General features: G+C 47.2%; 1 protein-coding gene and 1 pseudogene across 3 annotated transcripts in view; one reads left to right on the top strand and one right to left on the bottom strand.

Moving 5' to 3' along the window:
- Window positions 1-973: 973 nt before the first annotated feature.
- On the top strand, window positions 974-21669 carry LOC142257569 (methyltransferase-like protein 25B; annotated as a pseudogene).
- Window positions 19378-22549, bottom strand: part of LOC142257931 (Fc receptor-like protein 3) — a 49155-nt gene continuing 45983 nt past the window's right edge. For 2 of the 3 annotated variants that reach the window (XM_075330223.1, XM_075330222.1), the window contains one exon: window positions 19380-22239. The gene's annotated coding sequence lies outside the window, so the exon portion shown is untranslated. Of the gene's footprint in view, window positions 22240-22549 lie in introns of all 3 variants that reach the window. The other variant, XM_075330224.1, reaches the window with a different exon arrangement.

Genomic DNA, 22549 nt, shown 5'->3' on the forward strand with positions numbered 1-22549 from the left:
AATGTGCGCTACCCCGGGTCCGATGAACAACCTAACGTGCAATTCTAGAGACGGGTACGATGTGTATGCGATGAACGTTTTATCGTTCAATCGCAATCGCACGTACCTGTCACACACTGCAATGTACTTACAATGCCGGATGTGCGTCACTTACGACGTGACCCCGCCGACACATTGTAAGATACATTGCAGCGTGTAAAGCGGGCTTTACACAGGAGCCTCAAAATCTAGGATTCTCGTTTGAAGCTGGTTGTAAAACTTGTAGATGGCTGTCCATTTCCCTGGCTGAATACTCTTGACAGCGGGGGGCTACTCTGGCTTCCTTAGTGTTGATTGGATTTGTCACCTGGTCATTTGGCAACCAGATCTGGGGAATTCCTGGCTACAGGGCAGGATGTGTGTAAATGAACAGTGACAGCTGACTGACATATGAATGATTGACTAACATTATAATTCTCACACCTCTCCTTTTATCGGGTGTTATGGGGCAACATATTCCTGTGTTCCCCTATGCTCCCGTACACGACCTCTTTTTGCCGGGAAAACCCATTGTCGTTACCATGATCACAGCCCTTGTGGCAAATGGTAAAGTGGGACTGCTGGAGTGCAAGGCTCCAGCGCAACACCCTCCCATTCATCCCAGAGACAGCATGTAACCAGCTGAGGGGGTTGTGATCCATCCCCACGATGAAGTGGGGCCCGTATAGTTAGGGTTGCAGACGCTGCAGAGGCCACATTATAGCTAGTCCTTTTCCATCGTGCAGTAAGCCACAGCTTCCTGCTGAGGTACAAAATGGGGTGTTTCTGTCAAGTAGAGTCAACCTGGCTGAGTACTGCACCAAGACCAAAGTCACTTGCATTAGTTTGTACTACAAACGGCCGCATGAAGTCGGCTGCCTGTAGTACTGGGAAGCTGCACAGGGCGGTCATGAGCACTCTGATGGCTGTCTCGCAGTCTATTGTCCAAACGACAATGCAACTTCTTCTTGGTGAGGTGCGTCAGGGGCTTCGCAGGCTACTATAGTGTGAAATGAACCTCATGTGGGTGGGCTAGGATGTGATGGCATCCACTTTCCCAGGCTCTTGCTTCAGAGCCCCCCTGCTATTCCGAATGGCATCACCATGGACTCGTACAGTCCAAACGGGGTGATAAAGGCAGAGCGTACCCATGCCTCGTGTGTGAGGGGAATCTGCCGATATCTCTGGCTCAGTTAGATGATGGTCAGGTACTGGGCCCCAGCCAACTGATTGAGCAGGTCATCAATGCATGGCATTGGGTATGCATCAGCAACCTTGACAGCGATGAGGCCCCTGTAGTCCATGCAGAACCGAGTTGTTCGGTCCTTCTTTGGGACAAGGACTACAGGTGAGGCCCAAGTGCTGTTTGATGCCTCGATCTCCCCCATCTTCAGCATCTCATCAATTATATTTCTAGTTATGATTTGATCTATCCATAGTTATGAAACATGATAGATCTGTGGGCTTCCCTTGGATAATTATTAATTTTAAGCTGATCTGCACGTTGCACTATTAATAGAAAATATTTGTGCCATGTTTTTCGTCATCGTGAAGCAGGAAATATGCCTGCCCTATATGCGTGAGCAAAGTGCTCCCTAATGTTGTATCTCTTACACAGGAGCCTCAAAGTCTAGGATTCTCATTTGAAGCTGATTGTAAAACTTGTAGATGCCCCCCATCTCCCTGACTGAATACTCTTTACAGCAAGGGGGCTACTCTGGCGTCCTTAGTGTTGATTGGATTTGTCACCTGGCCATTTGGCAACAAGATCTGGTGAATTCCTTGTTGCAAGGCATGGGGTGTGTAAATGAACAGTGACAGCTGACTGACATATGAATGTCTTATTGCTTATCATTAGCCTCTCACTCCTTTAAATGGTATTTGAGTGTTTAGCATTGTTCTTTTTGTATCTGATAATGTCCATCCATGAAGATGACCGCTGGATGCTTGCTGATCACCTCTCTATCACTACATTTTCTTTTTAGGGTCACCTGTTAAGAGTCTCATCCTTCGCTCAAGGGAGTCGTCGTCACAGCAGTAGATGCTGACCTCAACTTTATTCTCATGGCTGTCAAATTCGACCGGGATCTAATTTACTTCCTGAAAAAGAAGCAAAGAGGCCGACAAAGTTGACTTTAGAAGTCCACTTTACCTGTAACGTGAAATTTATGTTTTTGACTAGTTTGGTACAGCCGTGGCTGGGGGACAGGGCAAGCAAAATCTTTTCATTCTCTTCACTTATGCATTTTTTACCTCTTTTCTTTAAGATCACTGCTTACAATATCACCAACATCAAGTCAATCATACCTCCACGTCACATTTTGGCTTGTGTAGACCCTCAAGCCTCTTTGGAAGAGTTTGCACATCAGTTAACAAGTCATGAAGAGACCGGATCCAATACGAGTCCCACCTGTACACAAGACCCTATGGAGGCTGCCTGCCTGAGAGTAAGCCCTTTAGACTAGAGCCATTTTACTCAGAAGGACAACTTTATATTACCCGGACTCCATGCCTGCGGACACCTCAGCATTGCCATGCTGCGCCACTTCACGTGGTGCCACCACATTGTTGGCATCACCTCAGTTGCCTGCTGCTACCGTGTTTCCCCGGAAATAAGACCTCCCCCGAAAATAAGACCTAGCAGGAGTTTTCAGGGATGCTTAAATATAAGATATCCCCCGAAAACAAGACCTAACCGTGGTCAATAATGAAGTGTCCATGCAGTGTTAAAAAAGTTAAAGACACTGCAGGACACTTCATTATAGACAGTGGGCACCCCCTAAAGAAAGAAGACCCCCGATCATACTTACCAGACGCCGACCGGGAGCAGGTGAGCGCATCAAGGTCTTGCGGCGGAACACACATGCACACACACATCAGAGCTCACACAACAGATCGCATCCACACACTCACCACATCCAGCGATATCGCTTGCTTCTCGGCGGCGATATTGTGCAGTGCAGTGAGCTTCCAGGACTTGCTGGAGGATCACATAGTCGAAAGCATGTGGTATCTCCAGATGTTGTGAGTGTGTGTGCGCGATTGTACCAGTATTTGGGATATCGTGATTGTGTGTGAGTGTATGCGATCAGATGTGTGCGGGTATGCTATGTACAGTATGTGTGTGTGTGTGTGTGTGTGTGTATGTGAGTGTGAGTGTTTGCGATCGGATGTGTGAGTGTCGACACTCGACAGGAGGCAGAGCAGGACGGCGTGTGCAGCACAGCTGCTGGGAGCGTCCACTGGAGAGCACAGGAAGTTATGATGTGAAAGCTGTGTGTATGCTGTCTGATGTTAAGGACCTACAACTATTCCCTTCACCTCGCCAAACAGACCTACTTCACCACCCTTATTTCCTCACTTGCCAACAATCCAAAAAAGCTCTTTGACACCTTTCACTCCCTCCTCAGTCCCAAAGTACAGACCCCTGTCACAGCCCTTCATGCTGATGACCTGGCCTGGTATTTTACAGAGAAAATAGAAAACATCCGCCAAGAGATCAGCTCCCAGCCACCAAGCGCTGTGAATCCCATCCATCCCCATATCCCATCCAGCTCACTGTCCACATTTGACCCAGTCACAGAGGAGGAAGTCTCCAGGTTCCTATCCTCCTCTCGTCCTACCACTTGCCCTACTGATCCCTTCCCCTCACCTCTACTCCAGACACTCTCTCCGGTCGTCACCACTCACCTAACTAAAATCTTCAATCTCTCTCTCTCTTCTGGTATCTTCCGCTGCTCCCTCAAACACTCTATCATTACTCCATTATTAAAAAAACCTTCTCTCGATCCGTTCTGCACAAGCAACTACAGACCAGTCTCTAATCTCCCCTTCATCTCCAAACTCTTGGAGCGCCTGGTCTACTCTCGCCTCACCCGCTACCTTTCCACTCACTCTCTTCTAGATCCTTTACAGTCTGGCTTCCGCCCCTTTCACTCAACAGAAACTGCCCTTGTCAAAGTGACCAATGACCTATTGACAGCAAAACGTAACGGTGACCACTCTCTGCTTATTCTTCTTGACCTTTCTGCTGCCTTCGACACTGTTGACCACAGTCTCCTTAACTCTATGCTCCATTCTATCGGCCTAAAGGACACTGTGCTCTCCTGGTTCTCTTCCTCTCTTTCTGGCCGTTCATTCAGTGTATCATTTGCTAGCTCCACATCTTCTCCTCTCCCTCTCACTGTTGGGGTCCCTCAAGGTTCAGTCCTTGGCCCTCTTCTTTTCTCCCTCTACACTGCCCCAATTGGACAGACCATCAGCAGATTTGGCTTTCAGTACCATCTTTATGCTGATGACACACAGCTATACACCTCATCCCCTGAGCTCACCCCCGCTGTACTAAAGAACACAAGTGACTGCCTGACTGCAGTTTGCAATGTCATGTCTGCTCTCTATCTGAAACTTAACCTTTCCAAAACTGAACTTCTTCTTTTTCCTCCATCCTCCAACCTTCCTAAACCTGACATCTGCCTCTCTGTGTGTGGCACCATGATAAGTCCTAGGCCTCAGGCCCGCTGTCTGGGGGTTATACTTGACACCGATCTCTCCTTCACCTCCCACATACAATGTCTTGCCCGCTCCTGCCGCTTGCACCTAAGAACATCTCTAGAATCCCGCCCCTTTCTCACTATGGAAACGACAAAAACCCTCACCGTGGCCCTGATCCACTCTCGCCTTGACTACTGTAACTCTCTATTAATTGGTCTCCCCCCAACTAGACTCTCTCCTCTACTGCTACTCGGATGCCTCTGCTCTGTGCCAGTCATTGCACTGGCTGCCCATATATCACAGGATCCAATTCAAACTGCTTGTTCTCACCCACAAAGCTCTCCACAGTGCGGCACCCCCCTACATCTCCACCCTCCTCTCTGTCTATCACCCCACCCGTTCTCTACGCTCTGCAAGCGACTTTCGACTAACATCCACACTAATTCGAACCTCCCACCCCCGGATCCAAGACTTCTTCCGAGCTGCACCAACCCTCTGGAACGCTCTACCCCAAGAAGTTAGGACAATTCCCAACTTACTCAGCTTCAGACGCACCCTAAAGACACATCTTTTTAGGGCGGCCTATCACACTCCCTAATCAGTTCGATTCACATAGTCCCTCTACAACTTCTCACAAAACTGCACATCAAACTCCATGGCACCCAAAGGCATCTCAAGGCTCTGGCCCACTGGTCGAGGAAACCATTATCTATCCCCCATGTCCGTGAGATGGCTGGATTGTCATTGTAAATAAACACTTGAACCTTGCCTCTCCCCCCCCATCTCATTGTAGATTGTAAGCTCTCACGAGCAGGGTTGTGTTTTTTCTTTTTTTTTCCCTCTAAATATTGTATTTCTATAACTGTTACTTGTTTGTATATGATCCTCCTGAATTGTAAAGCGCTGCGGAATATGTTGGCGCTATAGAAATAAAGATTATTATTATTATTATTATTATTATTATGATGTCTGACACCTTCTGGGAAATCACAGGGAGGAATGATGTGGAATGTGATGTGTGTGTGTGTGTGTGTGTGTGTGTGTGTGAGAGAGAGAGAGATCTGATGTATGTGAGTGTCAGTCAGATGTAGGGGAGCACAGCTGCTGGGAGGTCACAGGGAGAAATGATGTGGAGTCTGATATGTATGTGTCTGTATGAGTATGAGTGAGTGTGATGTGATCTATGCGAGTGTCAGCCAGACACAGGGGAGGCGTGCAGCACACCTACTGGGAGATCACAGGGAGATCTGGGAGCCATACAGACGCCTGGGGCTGGTAAGTATTACGAACCTAGGAAGGGGGGGGCTTTGCTTTTTGTGGAGGTAAACTTACCCCCAACCATGTCTCCTCGAGAATAAGACACACCCTGAAAATAATGAGAAATTATCACGGCACTTCTGTGAGGGTTTGGGTGCTCAGGTAGGGTCCAAGTCCATATACACTAGTGCTTTTTTCAGGGCAAAATAAAATATAAGACAGTGTCTTATTTTCGGGAAACGGGGTATATGAAATTGACAACTTGTGAAGTGCTGCAGCCTCCCGGGGTCCTGGTTTCATCACGCCGCTGTGACTCACAACTACAACAATTCGGCTACCCCGTAAGCTCCTGGGTCTATGGACTCCCCGGCCACAAACTTTCCTACAAGACCAGAGAGATGGCTTGCCATGCCATCGAGGACTACATAGTGTGCCTGAGAGTGACGTATTAAGGATTCATTGTTACAGGGCCGTGCTGGAGACTGTGATCCGGGGTATAGATCCCACCATGAAACGCTCCGGGATCCAGACCATCAAGAACGCTCACAAGCTGCTTTTCACAGAGTAAAGCCTGCTTTACACGCTACAAGATATCTTACGATGTGTCGACGGGGTCATGTCGTAAGTGACGCACATCCGGCATCGTAAGGTATGTTGTAGCGTGTGAGAGCGACATGCAATTGCGATTGAACGAAAAACCGTTCATCGCATGCAAGTCGTTCATTCCTGACGCATTGAACGTCAGATTGTTCATCGTACCCGGGGTAGCGCACATCGCAGTGTGTGACACCCCGGGAACGATGAACAGATCTCACCTGCCTCCTGCGGCTCCCGGCCCACAATGCAGAAGGAAGGAGGTGGGCGGGTTGTTTACGCCCCGCTCAGCTCTGCCCCTCCGCTTCTATTGGCCGGCTTCCGCGTGACGTCGATGTGACGCCAAACGTCCCTCCCACTCCAGGAAGTGGACGTTCGCCGCCCACATCGAGGTCGCATGGAAGGTAAGTATGTGTGACGGGGGTTAATTGTTTGTGCGGCACGTTCAACAAATTGAACGTGCTGCACATACGATGGGGGCGTTGCAAATTGCATACGATATCGTATGCGAAATTGCAACGTGTAAAGCAGGCTTAAGACTTATCTTAAAGGGGTTCTCCAGCGCCGCTTACTTCCACATGTGGCGCTGATGGACATTGTGCTATTGTTTTTTTCAGATATGCTAAACAAGGCCTGCAACGAGTCGGGTTGGATCCTGATACCCCCCGCAGTCTCACCTTAGTAGCAGACATGTTGTCACAGCACTAGAAAGTGGTGGCATTTTTTAGTCTGGCTCTGTTGCTGACCCCACTGGTGGAAACCCTGATCCTGCTGGACCTGACAATTTTCCTACAGGTACAGTGTGTGTGACGCATCACCGACAAGACTGCTGCTATCCATCTAGGTGTGACCAAAAACTGCTCCATATTCGCATTACCGAGAACTCCTACGGTCAATACACTACTTGGACAACCTCGTATGAATCTTTGTGTTTTCCCCCCAGTAGAATAACATCACTTATACTCTGCTCCAGCACCATTCCAGAAGAGTTGGCATGGCCTCTACTTGAGATCGTATGATGATGTTACGTCACACGATGTCTGCAGCCAATCAGCGTTGGCTTCACTCTCTTCTCGTTTGGGCAAAGTGGCAGCTCACACTTCCTCCGGATGTCAATTGTGTCCGTAGGATAGTACAGTGAAGTCGGCGTAGTCAGCAAGCTCATGAGAAGTCGACACTTCTGGAGTGGTGCCGACACCTGAGCTGAGTGTAGCTGGTGTCCTTTTTTATTACCGGGCCTGGCCTCCACTGTGCAGGGTAAGGCTGCAATGGAGGCTGTCACAAACCACCGGGGGGGTCACTCAGAAATCCCCCGCGCTGGCTACCAGTACGTCACAATCGGGGGGTAACAAGTGGGGTCACCCCTCCTTTATACCTCCCGACCGACAGACAGAGCACGTGACGCGCTCTCTAGCGCCCCTCTTATAGTCAGGCCAATTATGGAATTGCCCGACAATAAGCAAGGAGGCCGCTATACTACTTATGCCGATTATTGAAGGGTCCCCGGTGAGAGTAGGGTATATATTCCCCCGACCTCCGCGGGCGGAATATATAATATCTTCCCGAATCTCACTGGCCTCCCCACAATAATCCTTGGCACAACTCGCTGCCACCAACCGATTTACGGTAACTATTAGCCGAACACGCAGACGTGGGATTCAAGATCGAGATAACAGAACAGCCCAAGATTAATTATATAATTTAATCGCCTAAAGCACACTAGAAACTACAATATATACAATAGGGAATCTACAGAATATACATATGTCAGAGTACAGTTACAGATAAAGCATGGTTTACAAACAGGTATGCAATTCAATCAGTTACCTTGTGCGTCTGGCCACAGGGGGGCGCTGTAGACCAGGTTTCCAGGAACTCCCACAGATGTTTCCTACACGTGCCCCCAGCGAGAAGAACCTTGGAAAATGGCCGAAGCAGGGTTATCAACCTGGGCAAATCCAGGTCTCCTCCTACCTTAGTGACCTCACGGGGAAGCACTGCCACTCCCCCTGCATGGATCAGAATTATCCAGAAAAGGGGATTTTGGCCATAACTGTGCCTGGGAGCGTCGTAGACGGACGCCAATGCTCTCATTGTGACAGTTATGAATTTAGCTGCAGAACGAGGGGACTCATGACCTGTCTACGAGTTCCCATATGGCTGATATCACGTTTGGTGTGTTTCCCAATGTCCTACTTCCATAAAAAGGGTGTGCCAGCATCGTCCACATGCGGAGACACCATTGTTATGGTTGCCATATTTATCGGAGATATGGCTTGCGAGATATGAACCATTTTTTACTGGAGTCGTTCTGTCTGGCTACTTCCAAGCCTTGCTAATGAGATACAACTCTTGTTACAGGGTGACGGCAGGGAGTCATCCTGGATCCATTGTCCTCACATCATCTCATCTCCATATCAGAGGAGATGGCCATGAGTTGTGTAAGTGGAATGTGACACCTTCCAGATGCTGTACATTTGGAACAAGAAGGGAGGGGGGCACTGCCAGGGAGTGATGAGAGCAATTATGACTTCTCGTCATAATTCCTCTTCATATCCCAGGCTTTACCTCACACCTCCCCCCTTTTGAGGGCGCTAGGGGGCAGCACCCTCCGGTGTTCCCCCGTGCGCCCGTCCGCGACCTCTCCTTGTCGGGACAGCCCGTCTGCGTTACCGTGGTCACGGCCCCTTTTGTGGCGAATGGTGAAGTCGTATTGCTGGAGCGCAAGGCTCCATCGCAACAATCGCCCATTCGTCCCAGAGACGGTGTGCAACCAGCTGAGGGGATTGTGGTCCGTCTCCACGATGAAGTGGCGCCCGTATAGATAGGGTTGCAGGCGCTGCAGGGCCCACACTATGGCCAGGCACTCCTTCTCCATTGTAGAATAGGCCACTTCCCTTGGTAACAGCTTCCTGCTCAGGTACAAGACTGGGTGCTCTTGGCTCGCAGAGTCCACCTGGCTGAGCACCGCACCGAGGCCGAAGTCACTGGCGTCGGTCTGTACTACAAACGGCCGCGTGAAGTCGGCTGCCTGTAGCACGGGCGGGCTGGACAGGGCGTCCTTTAGGGCCCGGAAGGCTGTCTCGCAGTCCACTGTCCAATCGACTGCAGAGGGCAGCTTCTTCTTGGTGAGGTCCGTCAAGGGCTTTGCTAGGCTACTATAGCATGGAACAAACCTCCTATAGTACCCAGCGGTCCCCAAGAAGGACATCACCTGCTTCTTGGTCCTGGGGGTGGGCCAGGATGCGATGGCCTCCACTTTCTCAGGCTCGGGCTTCAGCGTTCCCCCACCTACCCGGTGACCGAGGTACTGGACCTCGCTCATGGCCAGCTGACACTTTCCCGGCTTGATGGTCAATCCTGCCCGGTGGATCCGCCTGAGCACCTGTGCTAGATGCTCTAGGTGGTCCTCCCAGGTGGGACTGAAGACGGCAATGTCATCCAGGTACGCGGCCGCGTACCCTTCAAGTCCCTTGAGCAGGGTGTTGACCATCCGTTACGGTAACTATTAGCCGAACACGCAGACGTGGGATTCAAGATCGAGATAACAGAACAGCCCAAGATTAATTATATAATTTAATCGCCTAAAGCACACTAGAAACTACAATATATACAATAGGGAATCTACAGAATATACATATGTCAGAGTACAGTTACAGATAAAGCATGGTTTACAAACAGGTATGCAATTCAATCAGTTACCTTGTGCGTCTGGCCACAGGGGGGCGCTGTAGACCAGGTTTCCAGGAACTCCCACAGATGTTTCCTACACGTGCCCCCAGCGAGAAGAACCTTGGAAAATGGCCGAAGCAGGGTTATCAACCTGGGCAAATCCAGGTCTCCTCCTACCTTAGTGACCTCACGGGGAAGCACTGCCACTCCCCCTGCATGGATCAGAATTATCCAGAAAAGGGGATTTTGGCCATAACTGTGCCTGGGAGCGTCGTAGACGGACGCCAATGCTCTCATTGTGACAGTTATGAATTTAGCTGCAGAACGAGGGGACTCATGACCTGTCTACGAGTTCCCATATGGCTGATATCACGTTTGGTGTGTTTCCCAATGTCCTACTTCCATAAAAAGGGTGTGCCAGCATCGTCCACATGCGGAGACACCATTGTTATGGTTGCCATATTTATCGGAGATATGGCTTGCGAGATATGAACCATTTTTTACTGGAGTCGTTCTGTCTGGCTACTTCCAAGCCTTGCTAATGAGATACAACTCTTGTTACAGGGTGACGGCAGGGAGTCATCCTGGATCCATTGTCCTCACATCATCTCATCTCCATATCAGAGGAGATGGCCATGAGTTGTGTAAGTGGAATGTGACACCTTCCAGATGCTGTACATTTGGAACAAGAAGGGAGGGGGGCACTGCCAGGGAGTGATGAGAGCAATTATGACTTCTCGTCATAATTCCTCTTCATATCCCAGGCTTTACCTCACAGAGGCGCAGTCCTAAATCTGCAATATTCCCCACCCGTGAAGAATGAGACCGCACCAAAGCTGTGATATTTCGTCCGGTAATCTTTATTCCATATTCATGGTTAAAAGGTGTAAGCTGTAAGCAGGTGGAGGAGACCTGGTTGCGGCCCCCCGCTGCGGATGACGGCCGTTTCGCCTGTAATTAGGCTTCTACGGGTCCACATGTGGGGTAAGACCAGCTCTCCTTAAATAGTAGAGCACATTCAGGTGACCTCCCCACACATAAAATATATGAAGTGAAGTGTATAATACAATAAAAGGTACTATGCATCAATAAACATTATGTACCAAATTAAAAACAAAGTTGCAAGCAAACCAGAGTAGGATTGTAAACAAAAATACATAGAAATACAGATTGTAAAGCTGCTCATACAATACATGAGTTTATACATAATTGCCATACAGTATTGAAATTTTCAAAGAAGAGAATTTTTTTTTTATATATATTATTATTCATGCATTGTTTTTTTATATATATACATATATTTTTTGTTCATTGTTATTAGTCCCATTAATCTTTAGGCATATAGGCATATAGATTCATTTTATGACGATATTACTGCAGCAAAATAACCTCACTGTTACAAAAATACTGATAAATCATTGCGGTCATTCATTCCTAATGCCCCTTGTGTTCCATATTTTATGATTAATTTTGCTTCCATCTGCAAAAGTAATTTTTGATGGTCCCCTCCTTGTGGGGGAAGTGAGACTCTTTCTAAACCGGCAAAATTGAGGATATCAGGGCAACCATCATGCGATTCCCGTATATGTTCTATCAGTCTAGGAGAGCCCTTGCCTGTTGCGATTGAATTATAGTGCTCCCTAAACCGAATATATAGACATCTAATAGTCTTTCCGATATAAAATCTTCCGCAAGGGCACGTTACTATGTAGACTACAAATTTTGTTTTTCAAGATATAAACTGTTTAATTTGATGTAAATGAGAGCCAATTTTTACGGACTTTCCGGTCATATGTAGATTACAAAATCTACATTGGCCACATTTAAAATTGCCAACCGGGGACTGTCTGTCCAACCATGTGTTTTGACCTGTCAATCTGTTTCTGACCAGTATGTCCCTCAAATTATGGCATCTCCTATAGGAAATCAACGGTTTTGAAGTGGTCATATTTTTCAACTCAGGATCTCTCTCCAGGATGTGCCAATTACTATTAAGAGTTTTTCTTATAGTTTCAAACATGGGTCCGAATTTAAAACTAATGGCAAATCTGTCATTAGTACTATTCTTTTTTCTCTTTTTCTTTTTTTTATCCATTAAGTAGTCTGCTGGACAGAGATGAGATCCCTCAGATAAAGTTTTTTTATACGCTGCATCAATGACAGTATCGGGACAGTAACCCCGTTCCTGTAATCTGTGTTTTAATTCCACCGCCTGTTCCGAGAAGACCACACTGGTACTGTTAGTTCTTTTTATCCTCAAAAATTGAGAGTAAGGTAAAGCGGTTTTTGTGTGTTGGGGTGGGCGCTTTCATAGTGTAGGACAGAATTTGAAGCTGTGGGTTTTCTGTAAACCTTTGTGGTTGTTACTCCATCAATTACTCCAACTTCAACATCCAAAACGTTTATGGAGTTACCACCGAAGGTAGAGGTGAACGACATGTTCATGGTGTTGGTGGTGTTGAGGTAGGAAACAAAGTTGGAAAACTCTTCCTCTGTTCCATCCCACACCATGAACACGTCATCGACATACCTTAAATAATGCTTAATATGCTTCAAATAGAGGTTATTGGCCGTATATACGTATTTGCCTTCAAAATACCCCAAAAATATATTAGCCATGGCGCACGAGACGGGGGTACCCATCGCAGTACCCCCGCATTGTACATACCATTTTTCTAGAAACATAAAAGCATTTTTAGATAACAAGAAGTCCAGCGCCTCACCCACAAACTCACAAAATAACGGACTCTTACCGCTGCGTGTAACTATATCTTTCACCGCTTTTATACCCATAACTCGTGGGATCCGTGTGTACAAACTGTCCACATCAATTCTAGTTAAACTATAGCCCTCCTGCCATGTTACTTCTTTTAGGAGCGATAGAAAATCTCCACTGTCCTTAACATAGGATGGAATATGGGTTAATAGTGGTCTCAAAAGCCAATCCAAATAGTGGGAGAGTGGCTCAGTGAGTGAGCCAATTCCCGCCACTATTGGACGGCCAGGAGGATTTTTTTCATTTTTGGTATACAATACCAGTGTGGCCTTGTGGGAAAGGGCGGGATTAATTTTTCTACTTGTTTTTTGGAAAGAAAACCAAGGGTTATATATCTGTCCAGGAGACGCATAAGTTGTTTTTTGTATTCACTAATGGGGTTAGATAATAAGGGTCTATATGTTGTACGATCTTGTAGCTGTTTTAAACATTCTTGTAGATACCTATCTCGGGACAGGAGCACAATGTTGCCACCCTTATCCGTTTCGTGGAAGATTGTGTCTTCCCACGTGCGCATGATTTTAACTGCAGTTAGTTCGCCCTTGTTCAAGTTCATGTTTGACCGTGGGTACATTAGAGCTTCCACTTCTTTTACTACTGTGTCTTGAAACAGATCAATCAAATTCCCATGTGTTGTGGGTGGATAGAAGTCTGATTTGTTCCCCTTTGTGAATCTCATAGGTTCGCAAATGATTTCATTTATATCCACATCAAATTCTTGTATAGGATCATTCAGACTGAGTAATAACGCAGCTTCTTTTAATGTGTTGGGGTCAAATGTCCCTGTCACATCAAAAGTTCCCTGACTCACTGTACATGGTTGTTCACCCTCAAGAACCACATTTCTATTTTGAGACATTTGATTGAAATATTTAAATAAATGTATCTTTCTTATCGCTTTATATAGATCAATTCTAAACTCCACAAAATTAAATTCCTCAGGAACACAAAAACTTAAGCCTTTTGACAAAACGGACACCATATCATTTGTTAGTGAATGTTCAGATAGATTTATTATGTTGTTACTTGAAGAGACTACTCAATTCCTCCATGACACTGATTTTCTTTTTCGTCCCCTTCCTCTTGTGCCCCTTCCTGCCCCCCCGTCGGATGCGTTTCCTAAAGGGGCCGGAGTGGGCACAACCGAGGGGGTCTCCCTGGAAGGACCTGGGAGTACTTCTTCAGAGCCACTGGACTCTGAATCAGTTGTCCAATATCCTTTATTCTGTGCATTCGATTTTTTTATTTTTATTATGCATATATGGATATTTTTTATATCCCTTTGTTTTATCTTTTGTCCAGCAGAGAATCTGGTTATTGTCATAATCATGCTTGTCTCTCAGAAATTTTTCTCTTTTTTTATTTTTAATTTCCGTCTGAACATCCATCAATTTTTTATCTAATCTAGATGTAAACGAGGACCAATAATCCTCTGCCACCCTGGAGCGAGTATCCTGCTTTAAATTTTCTAGTTCTAGGTTCAAAGCATTATAATCCTCTATATTTTTCTTTAAGACTAAAGCCCGCTACACACGCTTCAATATATCTCACAATCCGTCGTTGGGGTCAAGTTGTAAGTGACGCACATCCGGCATCGTTTGTGAGGTATCTGCGTGTGACATCTACGTGCGATCAGGATTGAACGCAAAACCGTTGATCGCAAACACATCGTATCTTTGTCTAGAATTGAGCGTTTTGTTGCACGAACCTAGTCAATTGTAACGTGTGACATCCCTCATACGATTTTGGTGTCTGATGCTGTGTGCGCAGGTGTGCGCTCTGCACCGCAGCTTAAAAAAGGTCCGCTTCAGAGCGCAGCTGAAAAGCTGCGTTCTGAAGCGCCTCACAATGTCTGTCATTCACTAATCTCTGTCAGTCGGTCACTATCTCTGTCCCTCACTCTCTGTCCATGTCAGTCTATCCCCCTCTCTCATATACTCACCGATCCCCGGCGCTGCACGGCATTCACACTGCTCCGGCGGCTTTTACTGTTTTGAAAAAGCCGGCCGCCCATTAAACAATCTCGTATTCCCTGCTATCCCCGCCAGGGCCAGCTCCAGGTTTTTGTGGGCCCTGGGCAAAAGAGTCTCAGTGGGCCCCATCCACACATAGACATGCACAGATACATACACATACAGGCACACGTACACATACTTATTTAAAGAGAAATTCACAAAAACACATAAATAGACATAAATCTAGACACAGTCATATACACTGACATACATAGATACACATCATACATACACACACACACATTATTTTTATATATTTATCCTGTATATATATTTCTAATATTGGGAAGCCGACAACAGCCTCATTCACTTCCCGGCTTGTCTAACAGACATGGCCGCACATAGGGCACACTAACACTGCTGTATATACATCACAAGAGAGGCTGGGGACAAACACAATACTGGGGGGAATACATATTACTGAGGAAAGGGGTATACAGCTCTAGAGGAGGGCAGTGACTGAGGTGGGGGGGACAGCTGTGAGGTTGACATGCAGCTCTGGGTGTATACAGCTCTGGGGTGGGGGGGACATACAACTCTGGGGGTATAGTAGTTTGCAGCCCCATATTGTGTTATGAAGCCCCCATTGTCCTCCATATAGCATTATGTAGCCCCCATATGCACTATGCAGCCCCCATATAGCACAATGCAGACCCAGATAGCATTAGGCACCTTCATGTAGTATACAGCACACATATAGCACAATGCAGACCCAGATAGCAATAGGCACCCTCATGTAGTACACAGCCCCTAAATACCACAGTGCAGAGCCAGATAGCATTAGGCACCCTCATGTAGTACACAGCACCTATATAACACAGTGCAGAGCCAGATAGCATTAGGTATCCTCATGTAGTACACAGACCTATATAGTACAGTGCAGACCCAGACAGCACAGTGGAGAGCCAGATAGCATTAGGCACTCTCATGTAGCATACAGCTTGTATATAGCATAGCCTGTATATAGCACAGTGCAGAGCCAGATAGCAGTAGGCACCCTCATGTAGAATACAGTGATTAATACTCAGTGGCATAACTAGAGTTTGATGGGCCCTGGTGCAAAATTTGGACCGGGGCCCCCCTTCACATACACCGACACTGGTGCGGGATAATGACACTGACACTCGGGGTACAGGATAATGATGCTGTCACTTGGCTCTTACCCTCAGCACCCAGGTTTCCCATGATCTGAAATCCCTCTATCAGTACCCAGCTTTCCCATGTTCTGATATCCATCTTTCCCTCAGTACCCAGCTTTCCCATAACAGAGTAAAGCTGGGTGCTGAGAGATGTATAGCAGAGCATGGGAAAGCTGGGTGCTGAGAGATGTATAGCAGAGCATGGGAAAGCTGGGTGCTGAGGGAAAGAGCCTTTTTCCCTCAGCACAAAACATTCCCATCCCATACTTGTATCTTTGTCCTCCTTGTATATAGATCTCCAAATACTATAATGGCCCCCACATAGCCTTCCATATAATATAAAGGGTCCCACATAACCCGTCATATATTATAATGCACCCCCATAGTTCTCCATGTATTATAATTCACCCCATAGTACTCCATATATTATACTGCACCACAGTCCTCCATGTTTTATAACGCACACCCATGTGTGACCATGTGTAAGGTAGCCTCCATATTTCTCCATTTATTATAATGTAGCCCCCATAGTGCTATATGTATTATAATGTAGCGCCATAAATCATCATATTGTATTATGCAGCCCCATACTCCTCCATGTATAATGCACCCCTAGTCCATGTATAAGGTGTCCTTCATGTTTATTATGCAGTCCCATAGACCTCCATGTATCATGCAGCCAGCACCCCCAGGCCTCCATGTGTCATGCAGCCAGCAAAATAAAAAAACAAGTACCTCTCTTCTCCTTCCGACCCCTGCGACTGCGGTAGTTACGCCCCTGCCCCCAAATGTCACACACCCTGCACCCCCATATCACACACACTACACCCCCATATCTCACACACACTGCTTCCCATAAAGCATGCACCCCCCATATCACACACACACACTGCTCCCCATACAGCCTGCACCCCCCATATCCCACACACACTGCTTCCCATACAGCCTGCACCCCCCCAGATCTCACACACTACACCCCCATATGTCACATACCCTGTGTAGTGGCTGGCCTGTGAGTCAGGGGAACCCAGTGTCAGTAGAGGGGCGGCTCACTTCTCCTCGTTCCCCCGCTGATCCGGTCTCCTCGACGCGTCGTCCATTGCTGTCGCTCACTCTGACCTCTCAGCAGGCGCGCAGTGATGACGTCACCGCGGTCCTCTGCAGAGCTGTCAGAAGAACGCCGACAGTCACAGCGGGGAGAATGATAAGAGAGGGAGCGCGCCGCTCACTCTCTCATCATTGCTCTCAATTGTATCGGCACCTGCGATGCCGATGCAATTGAAAGCTCGATCCTCGGCGGGGGGCGGTGACAGCGCGGCCACCAGGCCGCCCTGAGTAGCGGTGCGCCACTCCTGCCACCGCGACTGGGCCCCCCCGGCAGCTCAGGGCCCCGGCATTTGACCGGGTTTGCCGGGTGCTGGCGCCGGCCCTGATCCCCGCCCACCGGCGCCTATGATTGGTTAAAGTGAGACACGCCCCCACGCTGAGTGACAGGTGTTACACTGCACCCAATCACAGCAGCCGGTGGGCGTGTCTATACTGTGTAGTGAAATAAATAATTAAAAAAACGGCGTGCGGTCCCCCCCAATTTTAAAACCTGCCAGATAAAGCTATACGGCTGAAGGCTGGTATTCTCAGGATGGGGAGCTCCACGTTATGGGGAGCCCCCCAGCCTAACAATATCAGCCAACAGCCGCCCAGAATTGCCGCATACATTAGATGCGACAGTTCTGGGACTGTACCCGGCTCTTCCCGATTTGCCCTGGTGCGTTGGCAAATCGGGGTAATAAGGAGTTATTGGAGTTATTGGCAGCCCATAGCTGCCAATAAGTCCTAGATTAATCATGTCAGGCGTCTATGAGACACCTTCCATGATTAATCTGTAAATTACAGTAAATAAACACACACACCCGAAAAATCATTTATTAGAAATAAAAACACAAACATATACCCTGGTTAACCACTTTAATCAGCCCCAAAACAGCCCTCCATGTCCGGCGTAATCCAGGATGCTCCAGCGTCGCTTCCAGCGCTGCTGCATGGAGGTGACCGGAGCTGCAGAATACACCGCCGCTCCGGTCACCTCCACACAGCAACTGAAGACAGCCGTGCGATCAGCTGAGCTGTCACTGAGGTTACCCGCGGCCACCGCTGTATCCAGTGACAGCGGGTAACCTCAGTGACAGCTCAGCTGATCGCGCTACTCACCTCAGTTGCTGCGTGGAGGTGAGAGGAGCGGCGGTGAGTAGCGCGATCAGCTGAGCTGTCACTGAGGTTACCCGCGGCCACCGCTGTATCCAGTAACAGCGGGTAACCTCAGTGACAGCTCAGCTGATCGCACGGCTGTCTTCAGTTGCTGTGTGAAGCTGACCGGAGCAGCGGCGGTGTATTCTGCAGCTCCGGTCACCTTCATGCAGCAGCGCTGGAAGTGACGCTGGACCATCCTGGATTACGCCGGACATGGAGGGCTTTTTGGGGCTGATTAAAGTGGTTAACCAGGGTATATGTTTGTGTTTTTATTTCTAATAAATGATTTTTCGGGTGTGTGTGTTTAATTACTGTAATTTACAGATTAATCATGGAAGGAATCTCATAGACGCCTGACATGATTAATCTAGGACTTATTGGCAGCTATGGGCTGCCAATAACTCCTTATTACCCCGATTTGCCAACGCACCAGGGCAAATCGGGAAGAGCCGGGTACAGTCCCAGAACTGTCGCATCTAATGTATGCGGCAATTCTGGGCGGCTGTTGGCTGATATTGTTAGGCTGGGGGGCTCCCCATAACGTGGAGCTCCCCATCCTGAGAATACCAGCCTTCAGCCGTATGGCTTTATCTGGCTGGTTTTAAAATTGGGGGGGACCGCACGCCGTTTTTTTAAATTATTTAATTATTTATTTCACTGCACAGTATAGACACGCCCACCGGCTGCTGTGATTGGGTGCAGTGTGACACCTGTCACTCAGCGTGGAGGCGTGTCTCACTGTAACCAATCATAGGCGCCGGTGGGCGGGGAAAGCAGGGAATACGAGATTGTTTAATGGGCGGCCGGCTTTTTCAAAATAGTAAAAGCCGCCGGAGCAGTGTGAATGCCGTGCAGCGCCGGGGATCGGTGAGTATATGAGAGAGGGCTGCTCAATTCAGTTACTCAGGAGTTTAGCGGTCACCGGTGAGTCCTTCACTGGTGACCGCTAATCAGGGCGCGACACAGACAGAGCCGCAGCTTGACAATGAAGTCGGGGGAAGTTCACCCGAGTTCATTCTGATCGTGCGGCTCTTTCTGTGTCTGCTGTCATCTGCCATTCAGCTCTGCTACATGGCTGTCTGTGTCTGCTGTCAGCGGCCATGTAGCAGAGCTGAATGGCAGATGACATAGTAAAAACGCATCCCTACACATTACACACGCTTGTCAAGTCAATAAATAAAAAAAAAAAAAGGTGCCCAATGCATACGTCACAGAACACATGATCTAAAGGATCGCACATAAAATTGATCAATTTAACATAGACTACTAACGCACGTGTGACAGCAAATGAACGACCTACGTGCAATCTCATAAGATCCCGTATGCAACCTGGGCGTGTCACATCGCAAATGCGATTGTACAACTAATTGCAACGTGTAAAGCAGGCTTAATTGCAACAACTTCATAGAACAATCCAATTGTATGGTTTCCCATTCTTTTACAAAAGTCAAATCATGCTGAAATTGTGACACAGACGTAATAATACGCAAGCCCCTTGGGACCCTATTGCAGTCCACATAAGATTGTAAAGATCGCACTGTCCAAAACAACCGCACTTCTCTCTCAGAGAGGGAATACATTTTTTGTTCCAGGGTTTTTACACCCATTACATCTGTATCCTTTTTCTGGTTGCACTCCACAAAGAAAAAAGCCGCATCAGATCTACCCGCTTGAACACCTGTAGTATTAATCGTAGACATGCTGGTGCTGTCCATGTTATCCATATTATCCATCGTGTAGCCCGTAACACAAGTCCAATCCACTTGTATATATAAAGGTGAACGCAGAGTGTGCAAAGGACCCCAAAGATTAAGATTAATCGTAGATATCCAAAAAGAGCGGAGTCCTGCACTACACATGCATATCTGTCATACCACTTGTAGGTAAGGAAACACATTACCAACTGTCAGTAGGGAATCCGGATTAGCGTGCAGGTCAAAACAGGAGAAGGAAGTCCCAATAATCCACAAAAAGAAGAATGAGACCGCACCAAAGCTGTGATATTTCGTCCGGTAACCTTTATTCCATATTCATGGTTAAAAGGTGTAAGCTGTAAGCGGGTGGAGGAGACTTGGATGCGGCCCCCCGCTGCGGACGACAGCCGTTTCGCCTGTAATTAGGCTTCTACGGGTCCACATGTGGGGTAAGACCAGCTCTCCTTAAATAGTAGAGCACATTCAGGTGACCTCCCCGCACATAAAATATATGAAGTGAAGTGTATAATACAATAAAAGGTACTATGCATCAATAAACATTATGTACCAAATTAAAAACAAAGTTGCAAGCAAACTAGAGGAAGTGGACGTTCGCCGCCCACATCGAGGTCGTATGGAAGGTAAGTATGTGTGATGGGGGTTAATCGTTTGTGTAGCACATTCAACAAATTGAACGTGCTGCACATACGATGGGGGCGTTGCAAATCGCATACGATATTGTATGCGAAATTGCAACGTGTAAAGCAGGCTTAAGACTAATCTTAAAGGGGTTCTCGAGCGCCGCTTACTTCCACATGTGGCGCTGATGGACATTGTGCTATTGTTTTTTTCAGATATGCCAAACAAAGCCTGCAACGAGTCGGGTTGGATCCTGATACCCCCCGCTGTCTCACCTTAGTAGCAGACATGTTGTCACAGCAATAGAAAGTGGTGGCATTTTTTAGTCTGGCTCTGCTGCTGACCCCACTGGTGGAAACCCTGATCCTGCTGGACCTGATAATTTTTCTACAGGTACAGTGTGTGTGACGCATGACCGACAAGACTGCTGCTATCCATCTAGGTGTGACCAAAAACTGCTCCATATTCGCATTACTGAGAACTCCTACGTTCAATACACTACTTGGACAACCTCGTATGAATCTTTTTGTTTTCCCCCCAGTAGAATAACATCACTTATTCTCCGCTCCAGCACCGTTCCAGAAGCGTTGGCATGGCCTCTACTTGAGATCGTATGATGATGTTACGTTACACGATGTCTGCGGCCAATCAGCGTTGGCTTCACTCTCTTCTCCTTTGGGCAAAGTGGCAGCTCACACTTCCTCCGGATGTCAATTGTGTCCGTAGGATAGTACAGTGAAGTCGGCGTAGTCAGCAAGCTCATGAGAAGTCGACACTTCTGGAGTGGTGCCGACACCTGAGCTGAGTGTAGCTGGTGTCCTTTTTTATTACCGGGCCTGGCCTCCACTGTGCAGGGTAAGGCTGCAATGGAGGCGCAGTCCTAAATCTGCGATATTCCCCACCCGTGATATAGTGATCTCAACCTATACTATGACTTTATGCTCTTTTTTACTCCATCATATAATGTTATATTTTCCTCTTTCCGCCCAGGATTTCAGTGGGACGTCGTCCCATTATTTAAACCCGAGTTCTCCCCGAGGAATCTGGTCCTTGTCGCTACCAAAGGCGTCTGTCCACTGTGTGAAGTGCTGGATGGGATGACATGGAGTCACTCGAGGGTAGGATAGTAATACGGATCGCTACTTATCAAGACCTAAAAGATCTTATTTCTTTTGGAAAAAAAAAATTAAGTTTTATTTGAAAGTATTTTTTACATTTTCGACCCCACACAAAACTAACATGTCAACATAAAATTTCTCCCATTTCACACCAGGGTCCTACAAACATGGATTTTTGGTGAGGAGGTCGTCCTTTTAGTCTTTACAAGTTACTTGCGTGTGACCGGCGGGGAGAGGAAAAGTGTTAGAACACTGCCAACTCCTCCTAGTGTCCGTCCGTCATTCCATGATGAGTGGGGTCTCCTCCTTCCTGTGAATAGTTTACATTTGCAGGCGGTACCCTGACCGTCTTTCATCCTCCGGATCGGTGAGAGGATGACAACTTTACATGATGGGAATCTGCAGACCACATAGGCGCTCTCCATTTCTTCTTTTCTTGTAGACGTCTCATTTTTGTTTCTTTTTTTTTTTCTACAGTACAACTTTTGTCCGTCAACATCTTTAGATAAATGTAGAATGCCGGGTTTAATGCTTTATTACATTGAGAGGACCAGATATTTCTATTGGAGGAGCTGCCGTCTGTTCCACGTTTCAGAAATCATGTGCGTAGAGGGGAGGAGAAACAAAAAACGTTAGTTCTTACTTAAGGCACATCTGCAGTCATTTATTATATTGTTTTTAAGACACAGGACTTCTGAAGTAACGAAGATACTCTTAAAGGTAACCTTTCCTTTATTGAGTTGTCCATATAGAATGTTTATCAATGGATTGGGGTTCGTCGGTCACTGCTATAGATGTAATATGGAGTGGTGATCACGCATGGTTGATACCCTTCTATTAAGTAAAGTAGTGAATTCTGCTGCACATCTCTAGAAAAATCCACATTACT

The sequence above is a fragment of the Anomaloglossus baeobatrachus genome, chromosome 12 (genome assembly GCF_048569485.1).
Source record: "Anomaloglossus baeobatrachus isolate aAnoBae1 chromosome 12, aAnoBae1.hap1, whole genome shotgun sequence".
Lineage (NCBI taxonomy): Eukaryota > Metazoa > Chordata > Amphibia > Anura > Aromobatidae > Anomaloglossus > Anomaloglossus baeobatrachus.